Source organism: Thermobia domestica, chromosome 11, assembly GCF_964235325.1.
Source record: "Thermobia domestica chromosome 11, izTheDome1.hap1.1, whole genome shotgun sequence".
NCBI classification, from domain to species: Eukaryota; Metazoa; Arthropoda; class Insecta; order Zygentoma; family Lepismatidae; genus Thermobia; species Thermobia domestica.
The window spans coordinates 147,482,384-147,497,750 of record NC_137464.1 but is presented as its reverse complement, the minus strand read 5'-3'; the positions used below and the strand labels follow the sequence as shown (position 1 = coordinate 147,497,750).

At 34.4% G+C, this 15,367-nt stretch overlaps 1 protein-coding gene across 1 annotated transcript in view; it reads left to right on the top strand.

Annotated features, from left to right (window-relative positions):
* LOC145664482 (protein snakeskin-like) overlaps nt 1-15,367 on the top strand; it is a 212,042-nt gene that overhangs the window by 61,691 nt on the left and 134,984 nt on the right. The window lies entirely within an intron of this gene.

Here is a 15,367-nt window from a genome sequence, read left to right as displayed (position 1 = left end):
CATGAAAGCTAACTCAATGGGCCATTCTCCTGAAGAAACCGCTTGGCAGATATTCAGCACATATTTTTGATCCGTGTTTAATGAATTCTCAGTGAAGTTGAGATCCCAGTCTACTGGAACGGGCTGAAAAATCTGGAGTGACAACTCTTCACAGATTGGAAGTGCTGATCCTATTGGTCCTTAAAATGTATTTGGTAAAGTAGACTTGCCGTCTATAAATTCAATCAAATGTCGAAATGGCAGTTCATTCGTGTGTATGATGATTAATTGGTGATATGATTAATTGGTCAGCATGACGCTGACAGAGTCACCACTGACAAAACACTTGAGCCTGCAGAAGCTAAGAGAAAATGTAAAGACGGCTCCAATGGCTAATGAATATATTACATCCTTACCCTGTCACACTCGCGCGGTAGAAAGAATGGTGAAGTTGAGGACAGAAGCGGCATCAACGGTATGTGGGCAAGAAGCACGACATAGATTTGTCCTATTAACATTACAATCAAGAAAAAACATACCAGAATGTAATACAAAAAAGAAAAGAAAAACAGTTTGAGGTAAAAGAGTAACAATATGACTTGCACTACTATATGCAACATTAGTATATACGAGTGGGCGGAACTCGAACTACAGCCACCTCCTCATGGTGAGTTCTGGGTCATTTCAATCATTAATGTTTGGAAATAAGCAAATAGCTGCAGATGTAAAGCAAAATCTTTCTTATCTAATTAACAATCTAGATGAATCACAAACAATGCTACTTAATTTTAAAAAAAATGAAAAAGTAGGGACACATTTGTCCATATTTTAAGCCACAGGTGGCACCTGAATGACTTGACTCATCAAGCTGAAATTTTTTTCACGTAAAATATTGACCTTTTACAGAAACAAAACCACATAGGATAACCATATTTCATAAAACTAGATATTTTACATTTTTAAAAATAACATTTATTTTTTAACAAAATTTCAAAACTTTTGGCCGTTGGTGGCACCTAAAGGTATTGACCAATCGACTTGCAATTTTTTATACGTTATATGGAGGCCATTTCGCAAAAAAATATCACTAAGGGTAAGCTGATTTCAAAAAAAGTGGAAATTCGATGCACCCTAATATGCAGTGGAGTATTTACGATTTTGTTTCGGGAGGGGCTTTGTCAAATTTCGGGGGGGGGGCTTTGCCTGAAAATGTGAAAATTCTGCAAGATATTTCATATACTTTACTATAGTAAGTAAGATTTCGGGGGGGCTTAACCCTGGAAGCCCCCTAAATACGCCACTGTATATATGCATCACGTGCATTTGCGTGGAACGGCAAGCTTGGATGGTGCGGCAAAATCAGTCATAAGTATATTATTTAAATTAAATATTTCTTGTTGGAAACAAACTTCATGAAGATGGTAGTTACATTTGAATAGGCCTACAACATTCATAAATTATGTTTAGATTGCATTAGTTTAAGGCCACATGGACAATGCTAAAGAAAATGGTCGAATAAAGGCGGATTTTCATGTGTCCTTTACCTCCGTGAGTTGCGAGCGATTGTGCTAAACAGCCAATGAAATCACGCATCGGAGATGGCGCGCTACACTCGCGTCAGAGTAGAAATTTGTTCAATTCTGACGGAAGTAGCGCGCGTACACTATTGTATTCACTGACTAACATGGCGGAAGTCGCAAACTTTCTATTTTACGCATGCGCATTAGCTAGGGAGTAGTAATTTGGCGCAATACACGCACGGATGTATGAAAACGAAAATAATTTACGGTGAATACGCTACATGTGATGCTTCCGTTCTAACGCGGGCATGAAAATCCGCCTTAAATCCGAGCACAAATTGCTTGATTGTTGTCAAATGCAAGAATTCAATTCTCGAATAGTAGTGAATATCTGTTCCATTTAGTAAGTTATCACAGTTTTGATATGAAAGTAGTCTTGTTTTTGTCAGAAGCAAGTTCCTTATCATTGAAGATAGAAACAAGTTTTTTTTTTAAAAAAAATGTTAAAAGATGTAGAAGAAAAATCAAGAAATAAAGATAAAAGAGCTAGTTGCACTGGAATTGCAAACTGATACATTGAGATTGAAGCTCGATAGTGAATTCTATAAAAAGGATTACCATCTTTTCTCTGCAGGTGTGTTTGCTTTATCTTTAACTATCATAATAGATTAACATTTAAAGAAAAAAACAGACACAACGGAATTGCATTTTTAGTAAGTATTTAAGCCTTTCTGAGTGCGACTGCACTTACATCACCTTTGTTGTTCATGCTGGAGTAGCATACTTAAAATCATGACTTCTAAGATTTGTTCTTTCTGGAGAAAGGGGGAGGCGGCAAATTATGCCATTGCACGAGGCTAGGACCTGAATATAGGATGACTCAATTTGAACTAATGCAGGGTGTTTCAAAATTAATATTAGGGTTTTGAATCTTTGTAGTATCTATTACAATTATAAATATATCAAATGAAAGGGCAACTCAAACAGTTTTGTACGCACGCATGTACATGTATTGTTTCTTCTGTCTGCCGTTAGAAAGAGCAAGTAGCAAAGATGGAGACTAGAGAGCAGAAAGCTTTTTGTGTTTTAATAAAGACTGAACCTGTACAGTGCAACCGTCTGTGTGAAGAATATTAAGGAGACGCTTGCAACTACGTCTTTATTGTTTGCAGTTGCTACAAGTCTAAAGCCTACAGACTACGCTTTTCGTGCCAATTTCGCAAGTGAAATATTCCTGCATAACAATGAAGATTTTCTGGATCGTGTCGTCTTCAGTGATAAATCAACTTTTCACCTAAGAGCTAATGTGAACACTCATAATGTTTGCATCTGACCGTCAGCAAATCCTCAGGAGATGGTACAATTGAAACGAAACTCCCCTAAATTGAATGTGTTTTGTGCCATATGGCGGAAAGTTTATGGGCCTTTCTAGCCTATTGACTAGATGTGTTCCGTGTGACGAATGAATCTCACATTGAACACTTGTAGCAAAGACTGTTTGAGGTGCTCTTTTACTTGATGCATTGCTTATAATTGTACGTAAAATGTAATAAATACTACGAAGACTTAAACCCCAAAATTTATTTTGAAACACTACATTTCTCACCAACAGTGTTGGAACTAAGATGTAAAAAGGAGAGAAAATTTTCCTTATAAAGTTATTGTTTACAACGATATTAGTAATAGTGACAACAACAACACGAGTTAGTAGTCAAAAAAATGTAATCAAATGTATACTCGGTGGCCCAGGTGGCCAAAGTGGCACACACAGGCGTGTCACTTGTTTAATCCGCTCCAGTGTGGACACTAATTAATATATCGGGATATTATTCTTGCAAAATGTGGTTGGACTATAGTTTATCATATTAATTTCTTTTTCTTCTGGTGTCCAATTTCCTTCTCAAATTTAACTCCAGTCAAAAATTCGAGAATCTCCTAATTTCGAATTTCCTTTACTTTTTTTCCCTGTAGCTTCCTTCGTTGTAGAAAGACATTCTTAAGACTTGCCAGGTAGATACCTCGGATGGATACCTAATTGTTGACATCAATTGGACGGGCCTGCGCGCAGTGTTGCCAATTAGAGAAATTAAAATTCTATATTTTGGCAAAATATTAGAAATTTTTCTTTACAAATCCGTACCTATACGTCCGAGTGCAAGTCAACTTACGCCAATCGAACATTTGTCCTTATTTAACAAACGAAAGTACAGATCGTTACAATAGGGTAATTATCGGGTGCACGTAAAATTCGTATTTAGGTTCTAGCCCTTGATTTTTCCAGTTTTCCCTTACTTTTGTTTACCGTAATATATTTTTGGTAATTAGAAGCTTTGTTCCTTAAATATCGCCATAATACTTGTAGGATATATTAGTGGTGTACCAATGTTTAATTTAAGATAGTTTGCGTCTGTTTGGTAGCAGTGTTGCCAGCTACAGAATATTTTAATTCCAGATTTTAGCGGGAAATTTTGGAAAAATTATATGTTTTGTCTCTATTATTTCCCTCTTGTTGGCTATATCAGAACAAACGTACCAGTATCTGGAAGTCTCGTCTTTGCTCTACACAACGCACTATAGAAAGTTTCAATAGTATAATTAGGGGAAGTACAGTTGGGGTTTACAGTGGACCTTGTTCTCTAATTGGAAAGATAACTGTGATTTTTTTAAAGGAAGAATGAGATATTTTTATTGACATGCTTACTTTATTAGATATCGTCACAATAGTTGTAGGATATATTAGAGGGATACCAAAGCTTATTTTAAGATAGTTTGTGTGTGTCTGACAGTAGTGTTGCTAGCTACAAAAAAAATTAATTCCAGATTTTAGGGGCAAATTTTGGGAAAAATTCCCTTTTTTATTTCTATTATTTCCTTCTTGTTGGCTACATTCGAACAAATGTACAGTGTCTAACAGCCTCATCCTTAGCCTACACAGCGCACCATAAAAAGTTATACTAGAATAATTAGGGGAAGTACAGTTGAGGTTTATAATAAACCATGTTCTGGAAATGGTAAGAAAATGGTGAATTTCTGAGGTAGAATGAGATTTTTTTTTTAATTTCAAGCTTACTTTGTTATATATCGCCATGATACTTCTACGATATATTCTTGGAGCACTACGGTTTATTTTCAGATAGTTTTCGTCTGTCTGACGGCAGCGTTTCCAGCCAAAACAATTAATTCCCGCTATTAGGTGAAAAATTCGGAAAATTTCCATTTTCCCCTCTATTTACCATCTTACTGGCTACATTGAAACAAACGTACCACTACCTGAAAGCTTCCTCTTTGCCCTACAGAACGCACCATAAAAAGTTTCAATAGGATAATTAGAGAAGTTGTACCCCGGCGGATTTTTGCTTCTGAGGCGTAAAAAGTGTCAAAATTTCATGTGTATGACAGAATTTTTTCTTTCCCTCTTTGAATGGAAGCCAGCGACTTCAGAATTTCACTGTACCTTGTCAACACACCAAAGATTTGTTTAGGTGACTTGAATCCATATAGCAGCAGTGGTGCTAGATACAAACAATTTTTGAAATTCGGTTAGGAAATTTTTTGTAAATTTTCATCCCTACATTTCCCTCAATAATTTCCCACCCGTTGGCAACACTGCAATACAACTTACACCAAAAAATAGCCACATCCATTTTCTTAAAAACGAGGCCTTAACCATATCAATCGAATAAATAGTTTTTGAGCAATAATTCACTAACTGGAAATGTAGGAAAACGCCAAAAATGACCTGGGGCTGAAAGGAATAATCACACAATTTTGCTCGTATAGGTTCAAAGAAACAAACGATTTGTAAGTTACGAGATCTTCGACTCAAGTTCTGTTGATTATTTCAATGATCTGCAACATAAATCAATAAATAATAGTTGCCAGAAAAAAAACAGACTTTTGAAAAAAAACATGAAAAAGAACGATGTTTTTTATTGAAAAAAAAACTTCACAGAAAAAAAACCGTTTTTTTACAACACTACTTGAACCTTGTTCGTAGCTGTTTTGTTTTATTTATCAAGTCTTTACTATAGTACTTCAGTTCCCAGCCTTTTTATATCTGGTCGGTTGCAATAACCGACATTGGTATTTTCCCTTAACTAACGCTGTAAAGTGTTTGTGTGCGTCTGTATCTGATTTCAAAGTTTTTTTTGTTTTTTTTTTTAATTTAACTTCGACTATATACGAGAACGGTTTGTTAATTAGAACAATTAGGCTGGGCAAAAGGTGTGCGTCTGTATCTGATTTCAAAGTTTTTTTTTTTTTTTTTTTTAATTTAACTTCGACTATATACGAGAACGGTTTGTTAATTAGAACAATTAGGCTGGGCAAAAGAAGAAACTAATTTTCTTTAAAACACAAAAATCTCTGCTTTTAAGACTTTTATTTTCGAAAATATTAAACAGAAAAAAGCAAAGATTTCAATCCATGAGTATAGGTATTTTAGGCAGTGGCGAAGCGTACTATGAGGCTCTGAGGCCGGGCCTACCCTGTTTTCTACCGTATATTTTTTTTATCTTCGGTTTCTCATAAAATGAAGTCAATACTTCAACATTTCGTTTTTTTTTCGGTAACAAAATAGTAGGTTGGAAACAGAGTCCCTTCCGTCTGAGCCTAGACAGGTTTATGGGCTTTACTGCTCAGAAAGCGAAGCTATCATCGCAGGGGATTGCACGCATTTTTGGGAAAGTGCTAAGGCACGCCTCTGGGAGGTTAAGGCATCTTTCAATGCTAATATGTTGTAAAATGATTTCCTTAACACAGAGTAGGAAGTTTCTGTGTACAGTTATGTGTTTCTATTAGTGATAACATTTAATTTAGGTACATACTCTCAGTAGTTATTCAGAGTAGCTGTTTTCCCCCTACATGGGGCCTGGTCCATAATAGCTTGTAGAATGTCTGATACATTAAACATATATATAAATTTATCAAACGCTACCGTACAGGGTCAAATAATATTTGTGTGTAATTTTAGTTGAATTTTCCATTTCATAGAATCAGTAGGGTATTTACGATTTTGTTTCGGGGGACTTTGCTAACTTTGTTCCTGGAAATTGAAAATTCTGTAATATATATATTTAACAATAAAAAGTTGCAATAAAATTTTGGTGAGTGCTTGAGCCCGAGAGCCATCCCCTTAAATATGCTACTCCACAGAATGCAATATTAAATATCTTGCGTTGATTGTAATAAAGTTCCTCCTGAGCATTAACATTTCCAGTGAACTCTTGAACACGTGATGCATTAATTAAATGCAGTATTGTACTTACTTTAAAGTGGAAAGGCAAGTGCCAAACGCTTATTCAAGAAATTTGACAGCTGACTGTAAGAATGTACTTTCTTTTCTCTCCCTCCATTTTCAAATATGCAGAAAATGAAAACAGCAAATGAAGAGAAAATTTTCCTCATCCCCCCCCCTGCAAATCCCAAATAGAAGAAACTATGAACTGCACTTCAAAATATTTGTAGTGGAGCTAAATGGGAATATTCCATTAATACACATTGCATGTTTTCCTCCATGTAAATATTTGTTGATTATTATTATTATTATTATTATTATTATTAAAATAATTTCCGTCTACTTTTGCTTATATAAGTATTCATGTTTTCTTGTTCAATAAAAGAACTACTATGTATACATGCACATAAATTTAACTTTAAAGTTTGAAATACAGCTAAGAAAGTTCTGTAAAATAAATAGATTTGGTAGTGTCTTAGAAAATAGAATTCTGACTATAATTTTGAACATTTTATGATACATTAAATGTTATTTGTGTTATTAGTTTATCGGGTCTATCCTACTTGTGGGATTACGCTTCGCCAGTGATTTTAGGAGGGGCGTATTTATATTCTAGGGAAGCTAAGTCCCCTCTTGAACAAGCCTGAATTCAACACTTTAGCTTAACACAATGAATATCTAAATAATACTAACAAACGCTGTGTTGTTACATAGAAGAAAACAGAACACTCACTCAACTACGGCATAATTACATATAGGAAACTTAATTTATAGCACATTACTTAAAACCCGTTGAAAATGACACATTAAACTTGACTGACTTCTAGCCATGCTAGGATAATCTTTCGATTACTCATATCGCACGGTTGTGAAACATTATTCAAGTGTAGAGTTGCCAGATTTTATAAACGAAAAACTGGGACACCAATCTCATACTATAAATAAGGTCAGGGTTCCTACTCATTTGATCAGAGTCAGTCAATTACCTGTCTTTTCCCGGTTCCTTTTCTCAATTTTCCACTTCATTCTGTACATAAACACAAATGAGGCCCTAAAAGGGATGTATAAAAAATGTGAAAAGATAATGTAGGAAGAGCTGCTTGGCGTCTCTTATTCCAAATTCCAATTTGTTGTGTTTAACAGGTCCTAAATATTGCGCCAATTACGACACACCCTGCCATTTATGATTGAAGAGATACTTTTTTCTTTGTTGTGTCATTACCTGAGTCAGAAACTACTCTAATAGAAATACAAATTTAGCATTTAGCAAGAAAAAATACATTTGCACTAAATTCAGAGCGATAACCAAAAACTAGAGCTCTTGAAATGCTTTCGCGAGCTCTCCAAAAGTTTGTCAGAAAACAAAATCCAGTATCAAAATTAAACAAGACACATACCTTATCTCGTTCGCTGCCACTTGGCGTCATCCATACTAATGTTGTATGCCACTTGACGCCATGTGGCGTCATTCATACCTATTGCTGTGTGCCATTGACGCCATTTGGCGTCAAGAGGTAGTAATCTATAGACATTCTCTGTAAAATGGCACGCAGCAATTAGAGCTCTGCACGGGCTGGGTCCGAGCCCTCGGCCGGACTCGGACCTACAAAGCATGTATCACTTCTGGACCGAGCCGGGTAGTAAATTTTTAAATATACAATCTTATTCCTCGGGCCTAACTTTGTAAATATACTGTACAACAATATTTATTGGACCGTTCTTTCTGGAGAACTTTTAAAGCACAACCCAAAATTAAACTTGTAATTGCTGTAAATAAAAATACAATTTTGCGTTAACGATTACGTCTCTGTAATTTGGGCTTAATTCGGGTTCATTTGATTATCACACGAGCTCAGGCAGAGGTGGGGCCTAAATGCTAAAACATATTTCGGACTCGGGTCGGGCCACACATCATAAATTCGGGCCGGGCCGGGGCTGGGCTAAAAATTCCGGCCCGTGCAGACCTCTAGCAGGTATAGAGTTTGTATACTCTGGTGGCACACAGTGTTGGCATTGTCATTTTCTGTAGTGTGCTTCGTTTTCACTAGATGGAGCTATTCTCTGTTTTACATAAGCTGATAGGAAAAAGAAGAAGTTTTTTCCCCCACCACGCTCAAGTACAGGTGAATGTTGGTGTTCCGTTTTCCACCATCAGCTCACGCACACGGAGGTATAGAGTGTATCTAAATATGTCTAGGACTAAATAATAAATTACAACTTTTATAATAACACTGCGTATTTTAAAACACTTAATTACATTTACCTGCATTTATGAGTAAGTAGCACATGTTCCATTTTAATGGAAATTTTATTGAACAGTTGTATTCTTTATTTTCCTTCTTTTTTGGCAGTCGGGGTTGTGACATAATGTTGGAATGGCAAGGGATGTCAGGGTTGGTAATTGAATGGATACTTACTGATTTGATACATTAATTTCATAATATAAAATCGGAAACCAAGTATAATATGTATGGGTAAATTATCAGTACGTTAAGATATTAACATAGAATCTGAAATAATAATAATAATAATAATAATAATAATAATAATAATAATAATAATAATAATAATAATAATAATAATAAAACACTTCTTGTTTTCTCTCCTATATACCTGTGTTCTTACATTAAAAAGAACCAGAAGAAAAATAACCATATGTATACACACTGATAATAGTGAATCCATGCGTCTCGGCCCGGGCGCATCAACTCAGGCAAATGCCCTGGTTTCTATTGATTATTTTTCAATGAAATCATTTACCTACGTTTTTCTCTTCGTACGTGCACCTGATGTGGTGGTAGCAAAGTATCTTTTTTGTTTGTTGTTTATTAATATGCGGCGATAAATTTACGATAAAGCATCATACATACAAGATTCATCAACACAGAAAAAACGAAATGGTTGAATCAACAAAACAAAAAAAAAGTTAAATTTACCGAAAAATATAGTTAATATATGGACAACTATATTATAGTTCAATTTACCATAAAATATGGTTGAAACAACTATTTAGTGGTAAATCAACCTACCGAAAACTATATATGAGTAAATACAACTATTTCATTCAACCCTATTATAGTTGAAAAATATGGTTGAATTTACCATATGGTAAAAACAACCTATATATGGTAAAAATGGAGACATGAATGACGTCATATAGTAATGTCAACCATAATGTTTGGTTGAAAATTTTGCTACGCATTCAACCAAATATGGGTTGAATTTACTATCTTTATAGTAGAAACAACTATACTATAGTTGGCAAGTAGCCCAAACGCCGAAAGTGAATACCTGAAATATATATTTTAATTTTTGCGACATAAAATCTGTGTAACAGTGTTATATTGATAATTATTTATTTTTTTTATCAAATATAGAACTTACACACTAAAATATTTATCAAATATAGAACTTACACAGATTTTATATTGCAAAAGTTTAAAATATGATAAATATTTCAGTTATTCGATTTTGGCTTTTAAAGATTACAAACGAAAATAGAGAAACGAGATTACACTATATTCTACGTACCTTTTACTATTGTAGAACGTAATCACCACACATGTTCAGGCATTTGTTTCACCATAGCACAGGTTTGTCGATGTCCACTGCGTAGAAGGACCGGAGATTGTAATCATTGGGCGTTAGGTTCGAACTACACGGAGGATGCTGTGAGCCGCGGTGGCTCAGTGGTAGAGCGTTCACCTCTGGTGCGTGGGGTCCCTGGTTCAATCCTCACTCAAGCCAAGTGAATTTTGTGGTGGTCAAACACCGTGTTCGTGGGTTTTCTCGGGGTTCTCCCGTTTCCGTCCACTTTCTTCATTCCACCATTCTCTGCAGAGGGTGTAATGCAGTTACCAGTAACAATGAGGTTCAGGAAAGTGTTGCCTTCCTCCTCGTAACACTGCGAATGGTTTAGTATCGATCATCCGTTTGCCCTTGTTGACATCATTAAGAATATTACAAAACATAATATTTAACAAACTGAATGTTTAATAATCGTTAAAGTCAATCGATCTGTAATTTTCATCTGTTGCAATATAAACCATTTGTAAGTATAAAGGACAAAAAACACTCATCTAGCAGCACTAGCGAGAATAATGTGTCAAGAAAGCAAACAACAATTGGTTGGAAGTACATATCAATATATTGCTGTTCTACCTTTTTAAATACAATAACAGAAATGAAAATTTTACAAATTCCTCGTGGTATGCAAATAACGTTGTTTTCAGTCTACTTTATATATATATATAGGGAAGTATGTAAGAATACATTTAAGGAACATATAATTATACATACATACACAGTACTTTAGATAAAAACGTAAAATTATATACCTAGCGTGAGCAGGAAAAATAGTACGTCCCAAAGTGTTGCTGTTCACGGAACATGTTTTCCTGTGACATATACTAAAATTTTCAAGACGCGATTATTCAATTCAGGTTTCGAATTGGCTGCAAAATTGTACTAAAGATGGGAATCATCATTTATAGATCTCAAATATCGAATTACCGCATTTTGGGCGGGTTTCTGACTTTTACTGTTTTACCTGCGCACGCTGTATATATTTTAACTTAAAATTATATTTAGTTTACTATAAAAGAAAAGTAAAAACATTTCTTATCAAATATAGATCCACGTAACATGAACTACTCTTCAAGAACATTTCTGACATAATATGAATGTATTGGGGATTTTTTTTTTTTTTTTTTTTTTTTTTTTTTTACACAAAGAGACTCTCAACTTTGAGAGCTGGATTCGTTCAAACTTTGCGAAATAGGTATTTCGAAGTCACTGAGAATGATGATGATAGTCACTCAATTCGCGTTTGGCTTGTTGTGGACATTCGCGTCTCAGAAGATCATTTTTAACACAAATTGACTACATAGGAAAAAATGGACTTCAAATATAATATCTTAAAAGTAATTAAAGCGATGAAAACAAAACTTACACAACGTAATACTCACTGAAGTCACTATCGAAAACAACAATAACCAATGTTACCCCCTATCGATCAGTGTTTGCCGACTTGGCACACAAATTACAAACTTTAAATAGCACTATATACCTAGTATTACATGTTTTAAAGCTACTTATAAAACATAGCCAAATATGCAATTAAGAATACTGCATAGTTAAAATTTGTAACTTATATGCTGAGTTGGCAACAATGACTGATGGCAATACTAGTTGCTGTTTTCGGTATAGTCTTTAGTGAGTATTACGTTGTGTAAATTTAATTTCGATATCTTTAATTCTTTTTAAGATATTACATTTAAAGCCAATGTTTCCATACTCAATTTCTGTGAAAATTTAACCTCCTATACCCCTTAGCCCTTAACAAAGCAAAGGCGAACCGAACGACTATCATTACTCTTCTCAGTGACGTCGAAATAAATATTTTGCAAAGTTTGAGCTAAATTCAGCTCTCAGCTAACAGGGAGTCTTACCTTGTTAGGAAAAAAAAATCACAATGTATTCATATTACATCAGAAATGTTTTCGAAAAGTAGGTATGTATCGTTAGCGTACTGCAACTGTAAGTAGCACATGTAATGTTATTTACTTTTCATCTTAAATGAATCACTCTTAATGCACAAAAATGAAAAAAAAAATCATTCAACAGACTGTAATATATAAACATTAAGAAATGCTACGTAACAATTTTCCCATTCTTGAACGAAATGTTTATACAATGGGGTAATAGAATAACCATCACCAGTAAGTACGCCAGAAATTTTTACTTGGGGGTGTGTTTAAAATAAAAGGGGGGGGGGTGCTCTCAGAATAGTGATATAATTTTTAAACAGACTCAAACAAGAAAACAGTATATTTTGCTACGCAACTATTGCAATACTACTACTACTACTACTAATACTACTACTACTACTACTACTACTACTACTACTAATAATAATAATAATAATAATAATAATAATAATAATATAAGCTCTTCGTAGTGGTAGGTTCAATAAGGTAAGTTCACGCATTTAAGCATTTATTATTATTATTATTATTAAACTAAGTAATACAGTGAAACCTCTCAAAACGGACATCGGTGGAACCGATTACTTGTCTATAAATAAGAGGTGTCCCTAAAAGGAAGGATTCTCTCTCATAACATCACACCACACATATTTATGGCATGGAAGAATAAGAAAGTTTGTCCTCTTATGAAGATGTCCATTATTGAGAGATGTCCGTTAAGAGAGGTTTCACTGTATTGGAAATTAACCTCCACTATTTTACCCAATAATTCCCCTACACGCGAATTGATTACATACGAATTATTGTAATTATTTTGCATAATTCTGCTATTATTTCAATTTATTCACCCCCAGCAAGTTTTAGTGGGTGATTTTTTTTTTCAAAATATTAATTGTGAAAAAATTCCCTCGTCCCATGCTGAAATCACATTCGTTTAGTAATTAATGCTGTACATAGTTCCAATTTCAATATTTTAATATTCTAACCCTGTAGTTAACGTTAATTGTTGTAATATTATTTGATCTCTTAATCTCCGTTCCTGCCCTTCCTGGCTACGTTATTCGCTCTGAATATCTTTCATAAGAAAATTATTCATTGATTTAGTTGTTTTCCAGAAATCCAGTTTTTCAATTTACAAATATTTTGTATCTTACTGTTTTGTCTTCTTTAATATACCCTAATTTTAATAATCTCAGGGCTCATAGTGGTCTGGTCTCTTGTAAATAGTTGAAAAGTGACCAAAAATGGCCAAAAGCACACAAAATTTCATCATGCCCCTTTTTTCCTTTGTCAACTTCTCGCTCTCTTTGTTTGTTGTTTTGTTTCTTCTTTACTTTTTCTTTTTGAGATTCCTCCTTTTTTAGGTTTTCAAAATATGCTTTGTAGTTACGGTAAGCAGACTTAGCAGATGTAAAATGCTTCTGAGTAAGTGGAACCAGTTCTGGCCTATTTCCGAATTTCTTCATCCCAGACATTATATTTAACTTCGCATTAAGAGTTCTCAAAAACGTGAAATATTCAAATTCATCACCTACTCTTAACCCTTGTTCACATGGTTCAGTAAATATACGCTAATGCATATGCAGGGTCTCCGAGGCCCTGCATGGTATTTAAAGGGTTCTATTTGGAATTTGATGCAAATTACTACTTGCAGCCCTATGATATCTTAATTTATCATACAATAGACCAACAATGGGCATTTTCATAAGTATACAAGTTTTAAAACAACGTTTACAACTATTTTATATTTATTACAATTAGTAAAAAATATAAAAAAAAGCACTGTAACAAATTATTTTCTTCAAATATACTTTTGTCAGTTTACTCATACACTTCATAGTTTGCTAGTTTATTTTAAAATTCTAATCACATCTGTGTGAAATGGTATCGTCAAAAGAGCAATATTTGTATAATTTCTGACATTCTTGTATGCAAATGACATCATTGTTTAGCAGTTTTGAGGAAAAATGTATCTACAAAATGCATGAATTGCAAATCATTTTAAGTGTTCTTTGCAAATGCTTTTGCCACACTAGCAGCATACCAACGCTCTGTTTCTATGAATACTGTATGGACAAAATTCATATTATCTTATTTTTTCTCCTGCTTATTCTTTTTCAGTTCCGTATATCTTCAAAACACTAATTGTTGCTAGTGGCAAGTTGGGTATTTGTGATCTTAGAATCACCTGGTTTCTCATTAAATTTTCTGCCAGTTCCTGCAAGATTAATGGATGATTGTCTTTCTTGTTTTCATAGAAATTTGGATTCTGGATACTGAAAACAATGTGACTATTTATCTGCCACATCCATCATATTTGACCAGAAAGCAAAGGGTCACCTTCTAGCTTGTCTTTTGCACGTATAGTCTCTAACGTCTTAACCCATAACATCATTTCCACATTTAGTTTTGTTGTAACAGTTTATAATCACTGGCTTTCTTTTGGTGCTATTTTCATCAACTGCCTTATCATGATGCATGTTGGTTATCAAAATTACTGTCTTCATTTTCTTTGGCACTTAGCTGACCATAGTGACATTTTGCTTGAATGCAAACATTGATGAACCTACTCCTCAAAGAGATGAGGCTCTCATTTCAACTGGAATGTCGCGTTTGTTTCGCCTTAGTGTTCCCATAACCGTATGTCATTGTTGTAGCATATACTCTGCCAGATCAACACTATCAAATACATTATCCATAGTAATATTTCGTGAAGTTCCAGAAACGGTTTAGCAGAGGTTTTCTATCACATTGTTCCCAGATTTCTCTTCAACTGGTTTATTTTGGTTTTCTTTCTGTGTATACAAAACCATCAACGGCATATGATGATTGAGCGCCACATAGCCAAAATATTTTTATTACGTACCTTCAAGATTTTCGAGGCGTGTCAATATACGTGTCAATGAACCCACACCTACCTCGAAGTGGCACTAGCTGTTGATCTACAGTAAGTTCTTCACACGGAACAATCACTTTTGTACAGTTTCACAAAAATATTTCCTACACAAAACGAATAGGTGCCAGTATATCATTTTCAAGTTAGATTTGCCTTGTACGTTTATTGTCAATCGTAAGGCTTTCTTTATGTCTTCAAACCTGTTGACAGACATAATGCCTTTGAGCATTGGTTTGACTTCATAGAGATG